We start from the raw sequence: 12,895 nt of genomic DNA on the forward strand, positions 1-12,895 counted from the left end.
GCCTAGAACTTAGAACTACTTAAACCTAACTAACCTAAGGACATCACACACATCCATGCCCGAGGCAGGATTCGAACCTGCGACCGTAGCGGTCGCTCGGCTCCAGACTGTAGCGCCTAGAACCGCACGCCCACTCCGACAGGCGCGCCGGTCTAGGGCTACAAGAATCAACAGATTCACGCTTTAAAAGACAGAAAGTTTGATTATACGCGGGGTAGTGCCTGTAATATGTTCTCAGCAGTTCATCGTTCCCTTTATAGGGTCAACTGAGTTGAAAATATTCTGATTTTGTTTCCAGTAATTGAGGCAGTGTTTAGCTTTTTTAACTGCTGCTTGGAATTGAGACATTTGTTTATTCTTAGTATGGCTATTTAGCATTCTCTGAAGCCGAGCGACGCTCGGAGTGGAGGAACATTGTTGACAGATGCGTATTCTAGGGGCCTAGTAATGATTTTTATGCTGGTAAATTAATATTTCCAGGGGAGTTTTAGTTTTAGATGCCTAATAGGCGGCACAGATGAGTCAAAACATTTAAAAATCGAGTACGAGTCCTTATCCAAACATTAAAGGAGATCCGCAAGACTAGTATACCACACAGGTAAGAGAAAGGAAAATTGAACACGTCCATCACTTTCGGTTCTTCAGGAAGAATGGACAGCCATTCCCCCCCCCCCCCCCCCCCCCCCCCAGACATCCAGACACTTCATTGAAAGTGTCTGCAATGCAGTTCAGGCCGTCATAATGGGGACGGGTGGACGTATGGTATAAAAATATCCTCAAATAGGTGTCTGGATACTTTTGAACAGATAGTGTATTACCAACGGAACATCCGAATCCCCTCATCGGTGTACAGAAAGCCTCAACCTGCCATTATCTCTCTCTTACTTTACAAACAGCAAACGGGCGCTCCTGCATAGCTTTAAGGAGGAACGCAACAGGAGAAAGGTAGTGGTGGAGGTTTTCTTAACGAAAACCGTGTTATTCGGAGCGTTGGCAGTTCAGCAAGCTATGCAGGACAGCCTGCGTAGACTTTGGACCGTAGAATACGGTACATACAGCTAGGGCCGTGAAGACCACTTAGGCAGGTGAACGGGAAAGGGAGTTCTTTGCAAAAGACGAGGTTCTAGGGTCGACTTGCACGAACTGTAATTACCAAAGAGGGTACGAGCGGATAAACGCGAAAGCTATCAGACGGTTAATCTGATTAGTCGCCCTAGTAAAATTCTACTCAGAATTATATACAGCTGAAAGGAAAGAAAATTTAAATACGTACTGGACGAAAATTAGTTTGTTTTTAGGATAGAAAATAGAACGAAAGAGTAATAGTGTTATTACACTTAGTAATGCATGGCGCACCTTTGATAAATGCATCCCTCACTATCCTTCCTGCACTTAAAGAAAGATTTCGACGATGTGAGGTGGAACGAGATGTTTACAATCCTTACAAAATTGAACTAAAGTACAGCGACAGATGTTGCTTGTTGTAGGGTTGTTGTCGCTTGTCGTGCGTTATATGGGATGCGAATGGTCGAGTTTCGTTTATTGGGACAATTCTAGGACAATTCTAGATTTGATACTAGTATGTGTACTACGGAAATAGTGCGTGAATCCAAATGGGAATTCTTGGAAGGAAGAAGTTCTTTTTCTACAATCATTACTGAGGGAGTTTTTGTGAACCGGTATTTACAACAAAACGCTGTCTGATGCTACTGCCACCAACATACATATCGTGCAAGTATAAGACAAGAGAAATGGTTCAAATGGCTCTGAGCACTTTGGGACTTAACATCTGAGGTCATCCGTCCCCTAGAACTTAGAACTACTTTAACCTAACTAACCTAAGGACATCACACAAATCCATGCCCGAGGCAGGATTCGAAACTTCGACCGTAGCATTCGCGCGGCTCCGGACTTCGCGCCTAGAACCGCTCGGCCACACTAGTGGTCGGCTGTTCTCCATTATTCCTAAGTTCTAATGACTAGAAAAAGGACGGTCCAGTTGTCACAGAACGCCGCAACCATTTGTTGCGAAATAAATATTTCTGTGTCACCGTTTCTATAGGTGACCAAGAAACATTAAATATTTCTTTCAAGCATGCATATAGCAGCTGCAGAATGAAGAAGTTAATAGCGACAACGGCAGTAGTAATCTAAGTATTTGGTAACTTCATATTCTCGATCAAAGACTTTTTTTGAAATTTCAAAAAGGCTTCCAATCGATGCTATGATGCCTAGAAGAATCTTTCCATACCGTTTACATGAGACTGATAATTAACCAGTTAACAGAGAATTGAATTTTCTCACCGTGTCTAATTTGTAAGCCAAGTGCATCAGTTGTTACGACACAAGCATGAATGTATCAAGTGTTTGCTTTAGTGTTCTGGTGCATTGATTCTTGTTTCTTAGGTATGAGGTATGGGTTCAATTTCCACTTCATATGTGTGTTTTAAACACATATGAACACATTCCCTTTATTCGACTAGATTTCGGGATTGCAGCCGGATGACGTTGACTTCTTGCCACGATATTTCGGCTGGCAATCGTCTAGCCATCTTCAGGTGAGTGTCCTTCATTGGAGACTGCAGTTTCCCGAAGTCAACTTTATAGCAAAAAATTGGCGCGAAAAGGCATGCGCATTGGCCTCCGTCACAGGAGCGTCCTCTATCGAAATCCGCGCCCTCTGGAACTAATGTTCTATCTGTGGAGCGCAGGCGCATGCATAAAGGTGAAAACTACAGGTCCGCCCTTTGTCGGAAAACGCGCCAGCGTCGCTGAAAACAGACGTCAGATGTCGCCAGACGTGTCTTTATGAATGAACTGTCTTCTCTCAGAGTAAATTAGAGAGATCACCGGGGCCCAGGCCTTGTACAGTTGAAAACCGCCATCACGATTTATAAGTTTTTGCGCTAGGCGTATCTCCACAAATTCTTTATTATGGAATCCCAAGAAGTTTTCGCTGGGGCCAAGATTCTTGTGGCAGAAAAATCCTTAGCGTGCCCTGTGGTAATACAGTGCTCATCTACGACCGTCTTACTGGGCTGCGAAAGGCGAGTGTGGCGTTTGTGTTCAACGCATCTGTCGGGTACTGTGCGTGTTGTCTGACCGATGTAAGCTATGCTACACTGGCAAGGAATTTTATAGTTCCCGGCCTTCCGCAGACCCAATCGTCCTTTACTGAACCGAGAACAGCACTAATCTTCGCCGGTGGCCGGAAGATTACTTTAACTTGATGTTTCCTTATGATCCTACCTGTTTTAGATGAAAGGTTGCTGGTGTATGTAAGGAACGCCCTGTACTTGAATAGCTCCTAATCTTCTTGATGTTGTGGGTGGTCACGTTTCTTCCTTCTTGGCGCTGTTCTAATCTGATGTGGAGAGTAACCATTAACTCTGAAAGTTCCAGCTACTTTGTAGGGCAGTCTCCATCAGAAACACCATGAGCCAGGTGCACCAACGTTCTAAGGAGGCTGGAAGTTTGTGAAGGATGATGACAACTCGACGCTTGCATCATCCACACATCATCCACAGAATTCCACAGATAGGAAGAGCCGACAAGTGCGAGAATTATCGCACAATCAGCTTAACAGCTCATTCATCCAAGTTCCTGACACGAATAATACACAGAGGATCTGTGAGACAACAATCAGTTTCGCTTTAGGAAAGGTAAAAGCACCTGAGAGAAAATTCTGACATTGCGGTTGGCAATGGAAGCAAAAAATGGTTCAAATGGCTCTGAACACTATGGGACTTAACATATATGGTCTTCAGTCCCTTAGAACTTAGAACTACTTAAACCTAACTAACCTAAGGACATCACACACATCCATGCCCGAGGCAGGATCCGAACCTGCGACCGTAGCAGTCGCGCGGCTCCGGACTAAGCGCATAGAACCGCTAGACCACCGCGGCCGGCAGGCAATGGAAGCAGGAGTAAAGGAAAGTGAAGACCAGTTCATAGGGTTTGTCGACCTGCAAAAAGCGTTCTACAATACAAAATAGTGCAAGAGGTTCGAAACTCTTAGAAAACAATAAGTAAGCTGTAGGAAAAGACAGGTAATAATGTATACAATAATCAAGAGAGAACGATAAGATTGACAACGAAGTACATCGATTAAAAGGGTGTAAGACGAGGATGTCGACTTTCGTCCCTACTTTTCAGTCTACACATCCTAGAAGCAATGAAGGAAACAAAAGAAAAGGTCAAGAGTGTGTTTGAAAATTTTTTTGAAGGCTAAAGTACGTCAATTATAAGATTCCCTGGTGACATTATTATTATCCGTGAAAGTGAAGAAGAATGCAAGATTTATTGAGTGAAATAAATAGTCTAATCAGTATAGGATACAGATTGAGAGTAAATCGACGAAAGAAATGTGAAGTGGCAGAAATGAGATTAGCGAGAATCTTAGCATTAGAATTGGAACTCATGATGTAATTCTGCTCCCTCGGTAGCAAAATCACCTTTGATGGACGAAGCAAGGAGGACATAAAAAGTAGCCTAGCAGTAGTAAAAGGGAGTTCCTGGCCAAGAGAAGTCTACTAGTACCATACACAGGCCTTAATTTGAGGAAGAAATTTACTTGAATGTATGTTTGGAGAACAGAATTGCTTGATAGTAAGACATGGACTGCGGGAAAACCAGTACAAAAGAGACTGCGGGGAAAACCGGTACAAAAGAGAATAGAAGCGTTTGAGATGTGCCACTAAGTAAGAATATTGAAAATTAGGTAGTCTGATCAAGTAAAGAATGAGGAGGTTCTTCACAGAGTCGACGAGGAAAGGAATGTAAGGAAAGTACTGATAACGAGAAGGGGCAGAATAATAGGACGTCTGTTAAGACATCAGGAAATAATTTGCATGGTACTAGAGGGCGCTGTAGAGGGTGAAACATGTAAAGATTTTATATGCACTTTTCAGCAAAAATACTCTTCTAGCATTCTTGATGGACCATCGTCACTGTTATGATTTGATGATCACTAATCCCTGTTTCTATACTGGTCCTGGCTCTGATTTGTTCGAAGTGATAACTGAAACTTTATGGGTACTCCTCTTATGCTTGCATCATCATCAAACGGAACAGTTTTTGGATCGACCTTTAAGGTAAGGAAATATGGAGGAATGCAACAAACAAGTCGAAAGGTATCAAACGATTGCTAAAAGGAATGGTAAATCTCATTTTCAAGAAGGGTCAACAGACAGACGCGCGCAGTTACCGGCTTGTATCGCTGACGACATCTGTAGTATAATTATGGAATATGTCTTATGCTCACATATTACGACGTTTCTTGAGAGCGAAGATCACCTCTTCAATAATCGGCATGGATCCCACAAATGGAGTTTGTTCACCTTTAAAATCCAGAACGCCGTAAACAAAGGCGCACAGATTGATGGCGTGATCTGCAAGGCATTCTATACAGTGTCGCGCTGTCACTTAGTGAACACAGTACGAGCACATCGAGTAGCGGGCCGGATTTGTGATTGTATAAAGGACATTCTTGTAAATAAAAATTATCACACTGTTCTTAACGGAGCAAAATCGTGAAATGTACAGATAATTTCTAGAGTACCCCAAGAATGCTTGACGGGAAGCTACCGTGTACAATTGGTTAGAATGCGACGGCATGCGCTACTTAATGTGACCCAAAACGCCGATCATAAGAACAAGATTCATCCGGTGCTCATACCTCAAATTCTAATGGTGATAACAAGGTTTGGTCGAGGTTTTGGATAGTATCTGGGCTAGGAGCCATTTGTATACCAAACAGAAGGATCGTCTTAGTGTCATTATCCTACGGTACAGGGTCAAATTATGAATATTAGACTCTTCTTTCTGCTTATGCAAATGGAGAAAATCGGTTGATTTTTTTTTTTTTTTTTTTTTTTTTTTTTTGCATTTGACGTGGTCCACCGTGGGCCTTAAAAAGCTTATGTAGGCACCATTTCTTCATGTGCAGTTCCTCAGAAAACTAAACAAAAGTCTTATACCATTTTTTCGTACTAAAGCCGAGCCACGGATTCCAAGAGACTATGCACAACATAAGGCTGAAATTATTACGATATATTCCTAAGATCCCAATCCCGATCTTGAAAATTTTCTTTTTATCTTTAGCTGTTTCCAGGATCAGAGGTTTATAGATGCCACACGTAAAATATGCATTTAAAATCCGGTATGAGGAGGAATATAAATAGTAATTAATCACAGAAAATTGCTCAAATTTTAACGGAACCTTCTCTAGGAATTTATCTAGAAGTACGATATTTTTGTTTTCCAAAGCCTTTACCCATTATTGAGAAACACCCTATAAACGTGATATTTGGATACCAAAATTGATCCCCTGATTCCAAGACGGTTATGCATAGCAAATAAGTATAATTTCCATGATATAGTCTAAGATTCCTTTCTCGAACAGCATTGGAAAATTTTCCTGTTATCTTTATCCGTTTCCTGGTTACAGGTGTTCGAAGTTATCCTACGCGTGCACGTAAAATACCCACGTGGAATCCGATGTTAGGCAAAGACGTATATTATCAATTGACGTAACACGAAGGGATATACTTTATGAATTATAGAGTGCAGTAATCAGTCCCCTCTTTTTGTAGGTTTTATTTGGCAAATCCAGATTCGGCAAGTGCCTAGCCATTATCAATGCACTATTTTCTAGTCTCTATACAGGTCAGTTTCCTGTTGTTCGTGCGTCACTCACAGTTCTTTGAACTGACTGACACTCGAACAACAACGGATCTAACATGTATCGAGACTAGAAAATAGTGCATTGATAATGGCTAGGCACTAGCCGAAATCTGGATTTGCCAAATAAAACCTACAAAAAACAGGACGACTGATTGCTGCGTTCCATAATTTATAAAGAATATCACAGTCGCTGAGTGCACCAACTTTTGTAATGGAAGGCAACCTGATGACGAAGAGATATGCTGTGAAGTACCTTCGTTGTCATCAGAAGGGTTCTGGGAAATCCGTGTTGTAGGACTCAAGGGCGCACAACATTCTTGTGCACGTAAAATACGGTCTGTGGTTAAAATTGGTTTTGGGTTATTTCAATTTCATATAAGTAAACTGTTAAAATTCTGCTGATTCATAAAGTTCTTTTCATATGAGTGACGTGATCAGCTGTGTCAGGGAAAAGAAGGGGACCAGCAGAAAAATGCTCCTATCTGGACACAAAAAAGGCGAATATGTTCCTGTTTAAATGACTCTGGCTGGAAAGAGGGGTTACCATCTGCCTCACCATTTTAAAAATATTTCGCATAAGTTTTCGTTTACGAACATATTCGCCCTTTTTTATGCTGGTAGAGAAGGATAAAGTGTCAGTGGGAAAGATAAGGAAAAGTAATAAATACTGGAAGTTAGTGGTTGTGGTATAGAAAAAATGAAACAGGCAATGGCAGTATGAAAGAAAGGGAGGGACGTAGTGGCAGTGACACTGGCAGAACAATGATAGGAAAAGAGAGGGGGAGAGGAATAAAGAGACGAAAAAAATGGAAATGGATGACGGCCATCGATAATAACAGGCAGGGTCTATGACAGTGGCAACGAAGAAGAGAGAGACAATGACAGTGAGAAGAGACAGGAACAGTGGGAGGTAATGAATGAGCTAGCAGCAGTGCGAGCGAGCAATAGGAAGACTGTGACAGAGAGAGGAGGCAGTAATAGTAGGACAGAACGAAGGAGACTATGGTTGTGACACAGGAGACAGTGAGGAGACAGTGGCAGTTAGACAGAGACAAAGAGATGATGACAATGATTTGGTATAAGTGAGTGAGAATCGGCAAGTGCGAATGAATGGGTACGAGCGACAAACAACGACGGACTAGTGGGTGTGAGCGACTTACAGTTAGGGGAGCTTGTGGCAGTGAGAGGTGAGCTGCATGTCAAAAAGAGCGGGAATATGTTCGTATGGCAAAATTTTTGGGAAAATTTGTGAAGGTGCCAAGGAAGACAGAATGGCAGTTTATACCTCAGTGAGAGGCTTTTAAACATGAACGTATTCGCATTTTTTGTGCTCCTACAGGAGCATTTTTCCGCTGGTTTATATTAATAATCACGTGTATAATGTTGGAGACTCCTTAAAGCTACTTACAGATGATGATATTGTCTGTAGGAAGACTGAAAGGCGAGAAAACTATAGTAAAATACAGGAAAACCTACAGAAGGTGAAGAATTTCTGCAGGGCTGTCAGATGACCGTGAAAGTGAATATTGGGCCTAAATAAAAGAAGTCTACTGTTCTACTAGGACTATTTTTTTTCAACCTTTGACCGGTCGTGAAATTGATTTTTTATTTTATTTTATCTTTTCTTTTTTTACCAGCGTTCAGTTACATCTTCCAGTTACTTTTCCACATAGTCACCGCTCCGACTTTTGTCGTTGCGTTGTACCAACCTTCCAATACCTTGAAACGATAATTAAATCAAGACCCTACGCTGTCGACAGGCGTTGATATACACCAACGGGGACACTTGAAAATGTGTGCCCCGACCAGGACTCGAACCCGGGATCTCGTGCTTACATGGCAGACGCTCTAGCTATCTGAGCCACCGAGGACACAGAGGGTATTGCGACAGAAGGGATTTATCCCTTGCACGCTCCCATTGAGACCCACATTCCCAACTTAACGTCCACACTCTACATTCGTAGTGCCCCTACCCATTACACTCATTACTCGCTGCAGACAATCTGACCGAGAGCTGTACGAGTTCGGGCAATACGTGTGCATCCGCACACAAGAAGAATGTCAATGGCCGGTTAGCCTTAACTATATGAAGATGGTATATGTTCTTTCGGACATGTTAGAAGGAATAGATACCATCTTCATTTTCCAATACATTAGTCATAGAAGGCAGCCGTCCGCCCAGTGACTTCCACCAATTCCCTGAGCTGGTCTACGGCTCGTTGTCTGTGCCAAAATACTGTCCTCATAGCCATCTGTTCATGTGAGCGAAGATTTGAAAATGAAACGGTGTCAAGTCCGGGCTGTACTTAGGTGATCGTTTCCCATCGAAAACGCTGCAGGAGCGTCTTCATTACCGTAGTATGCGACCGAGAACTGTCATGAAGGAAACAGACGACAGTTCGTGATGTGGGCTGCATGAAATCAGGCAAAAACTCTCAGCAGCACTTCATATTTGGGGGGAGGCCCTATGTTGTAGGCATCTTTACGTTCTCACTATGTTCTCAGTACTGAAAAGTGCGACCTGATGCAGTAGACGGACTTATTAGAAACAGCACAACACATGCGTACAAAGATTTACAGGATGTTCACTTCGCGACCGATCGGAGGTTGAAAAAATAACCATCATATTACACTATTGGCGGCATGTCTATGGAAATAGTAACCACCATAAAATGGAATGATCACATTAAATTCACCGTAGGAAAAGGAGATGTCACGTTGGGGTTCATTGGAAGAATCTTAAGCTGGTGTAATTCATCCATGGAAGAAGGGGCTGAAAACACTCTTTCTATCCATTTTTGTGTATTGTTCATCGATCTGCGACCATTAAAGTAGGAGTAATAGAACGCACGGAGAAAATGCAATGAAGAGCGGGGCGCTTCGTCACAGTATTATTTAATCGACGGGAGACCGTTACGGAGGTACAATGGCAGATGCTGTGTAAAATTGTGAGTTACTGTTGACATTTCGCAGCGTATGTTTCAAGACGAGTTGGGTAACGTATTATTTAATCTCACATTTTTCTCACGAAATGATCACGATTAGAAAATCGGAGAGGTTAGGTGTCACACGGAGCATTACCGACAATTATTACTCAGACGCACCATTTGTGAATGGAACAGCATATGGAGGGAGGGGTGGCGGAAGATATTGATACACACCCTAAGAAGGCTTGAGGAGTATAGATGTAAATGAAATGCTGATTACTCAAAAAAAAAAATTACAGAAAATCAACTGAACATAAGTAAGTCACCATCCAACATTGTACATCAATGATTTCAGGCAGGCAGCCGTTGGCACTGACCGTGAGGATCCTCCTAGGCAGGTTTGCGGGGTCCTCTTCCTCTTGCAGCTCTGCGCGGTACACGGGCTGCTGGAACACTGGTGGCATGTCGTTGACATCCACCACCGTCACCAACAGCTCTGCCCGGGACGACGCCACCGGGGACTTCCCTGTCACCACTGCCGCAATCCGCAGCTCATACTGTAAGCACACACACATAGGAACTTACTAAATGAAGGTCTTTGTAGATAAGGTGCCATGATACACACATATTGGCTTTTGAGTATTTTAGTTATCTGTTCAATCTTCTACTGGTTATTTTGCAATTATTTTAGATATTTCGGCTTAACACTCTGCTAGCCATTAAAATTTCAGCACCGGAAAGGACAGTAAATAACGAAATATTATAACCGAATAGGCTTCTGGAGCCAGAGTCAGTTGGCATAAAAGTTTACTGAGTATAGTACTGTATTATACAGTAAAAAACTATAGTGTAGAAACCAACTTTTTGGCCACGACCAAGATTATTCGAAAGACGCAGACGTCTATCGAGGACTCAATAACTGACGCTGACAGAACTGAGGGACTCATTCCTATTCTAGAATTTATGAAGTGCCAAAAATATATAAACAAAATTATCCATTAAGGCCAATTGTGAACTGGATCAACTTTCCTACAAACAATTTGGCAAAGTATCTACTACACAAATTAAGATCTCAGTTTGGCAAAGCGGTCTCTCATGTGAAGAAATCGACACTCCTAATAGAATACATAACGGGAGAAACAATTTTATCCATGGACATCATGGTCAGCTTTGACATAAAGTCGCTATTCACAAAGGTGCCAGTGGACAAAAATGTTCACGTCCTGCAAGCGCATGTCAAGCCAGACATACGTAACCTCGTTGAGATATGTCTTCTACATACTTCAAATGGCAAGGAAGTAGCAATGGGGAAATTAGCAGCCATCGTATTCATGACTTCGGAGCAACGGCACTTTCTTCTGCTCCTTTACGCCCACAACGCTGCTTCAGATACTAGGATGATACATTCGCTATATGGCCTAATGGTGCAGTGGACCTACACAGATTTCACGAATATTTTAATAAAATGCAGGGGTAGCTACAGTTCACATTTGAAATGAATGACGCACTTTCATTCGTAGAAGTGGATGCATATAGGGCAGAGGAGGGCGTACTAGCGCACAGTGTATATTAGAAGCCTACACATATGGACAGGCACGAGTATATGCACGCCCAATCCAGCCAACCACCACTAGCACAGAAGAACTGAGTTATCCACTCTTTGGCTGTACGCAGCGTCTGTAACGCTCAAAACATAACACATGAACTCAAATGGCTGCATACAGCGTTCTTGGCTAATAGTTGCAATCATAAATCGATATACACACCCATGGCAATGAACAAAAGAAAACAAGACTGGCAAGAAATCGACAAACTGCAACTAGCAATGCGCTTACATTACGTGAAAAATGTCACTGACGAGATTGGTAAACACTTTCGCCAGAATGGTGTCCGGCCTGTGGTCTGCAGCAGCCGCAATATAGAGGATGTGCCAGGCTCACCCAAAGAAAAGGTAGATGCTTTACACACTGGAGGTGTGTACAGCGTGGAACGTTAGTGGGGAGAAGTACATATCGATGAGACCGGCAGGCCAATAGCAACATGCATACGGAAACACAAGCGGTACATTCGCCAAGGACAACGCAGCAAATCTGCACTGGCCGAACAACAGCAAGAAAATAAAATTTAACTAAATCAGCAAACTTGCGAAGCACCCAGTTTTGAGAAAATGCAAGATCAGAGAAGCCATCGAACCACTAAAACAGCCTAACAACATGAACGCAGAGGAAGCACTCAGGCTGGTCTCGTCCCGGCTGCCAGCTCTCAGAGTCCCACGAGCCGCAACAACAACAAAAGACACGAGCGCTACTGGCGAGAAGCTCCTGTGCGCAGCCTGCCATCCAGCAGGGGAGAACAGGCGTAAGTATCTCATTTTCCGATGCAATAGATGACATCAGATCGTTACACGCTTCACTGTAGTAACCTATAACAAGAAAGTTCCCACTCCTTCCATCTTATGAGGCAAATCGTAACAACGATCTTTTAAACATTTTGACGCAATGTGATGCTCACAAGGAATCCCGTAAGTGAGAGGTCGCAAAATGTCAAATATGTTTATGGCATTCGACGCCCCACATAGTCTGTCATGCAACCACAAGATTATCAAATTACTGTCGGGTTGCCAGTCGGATCCAACTGTCTACTGAGCATAATATTTCAGCGGTCCACCTGGACGCCATCATCAGTTGAGAAAAGCTACGCTGCTCTCGCCGACAACTGATTCCACACGCTAATAACTGCACTGCCTTTTAGAGGGACACCGGACGCTATACAATGAGACGAAAGTAGTTGCAAATACTTCTCGGTATTGGGATTGTGTTTTAAAGGAATCTGTTGAAATCAGACTAGCAGATAATATCATTAATCGCGATAATGGATACCCGCAAAGTAAAACGCGGAACCCAGTTTTATCAGACATGAAGAAACAACGGCATCTGAATCGGCCGGCTATGAATAATCATTTGTACCGATATATCGTTCACCACCGGAGGCACTGCAACTCTTTTGGCACCAGGGGAAAGCAGGAATGATAGAGCGCGAGCGCATTGTATCTAGCGCATGCGCTGTTGTACTTCCGATGCACGTAAAGGTGCGGGCATTTGCGAGTGGAATCAATTATCGGCGAGAGCACCCTAGCTTTTCTCACCTGATGATGGCGGCCAGGTGGACCGCTGAAATATTGTGCTCAGATGACAGTTTGATTCGGATGGAAACTCGACGAAAATTTGATATACTAGCGGGCCGCGAAAGTCTACATAGTCACAACCACAATATTGGTTGTT

General features: G+C 42.9%; 1 pseudogene; it reads right to left on the minus strand.

Moving 5' to 3' along the window:
- LOC126278797 (neural-cadherin-like) overlaps positions 1–10,938 on the minus strand; it is a 217,978-nt pseudogene extending 207,040 nt beyond the window's left edge.
- Positions 10,939–12,895: the final 1,957 nt, after the last annotated feature.

The sequence above is a fragment of the Schistocerca gregaria genome, chromosome 6 (genome assembly GCF_023897955.1).
Source record: "Schistocerca gregaria isolate iqSchGreg1 chromosome 6, iqSchGreg1.2, whole genome shotgun sequence".
NCBI classification, from domain to species: Eukaryota; Metazoa; Arthropoda; class Insecta; order Orthoptera; family Acrididae; genus Schistocerca; species Schistocerca gregaria.